Source organism: Solanum tuberosum, unplaced genomic scaffold (assembly GCF_000226075.1).
Source record: "Solanum tuberosum cultivar DM 1-3 516 R44 unplaced genomic scaffold, SolTub_3.0 scf00198, whole genome shotgun sequence".
In the NCBI taxonomy this organism is placed as follows: domain Eukaryota; kingdom Viridiplantae; phylum Streptophyta; class Magnoliopsida; order Solanales; family Solanaceae; genus Solanum; species Solanum tuberosum.
This window is the reverse complement of record NW_006239121.1, coordinates 733,253-733,473: the sequence shown is the minus strand read 5'-3', so window position 1 is coordinate 733,473 and position 221 is coordinate 733,253.

Sequence of the window (221 nt, the reverse complement as noted above, 5' to 3'; positions counted from 1 at the left end):
CTAACGCGTGCACTCGTTAAAAAGACTTTTGAACGAAAGAATTATCAATGCATGCAATACACTATTTAAGAATTACTTACTTACTATTCATACTTTGTTAATCGCTCATGGATCCCACAACCCTAGTTGTGAAGTTTAGTTACCCATAATAGCAAGAACACAATTCATACTATTAGATGAAGAAATCATGAACTTACGTAGAACGAATAATAAACCCAGAA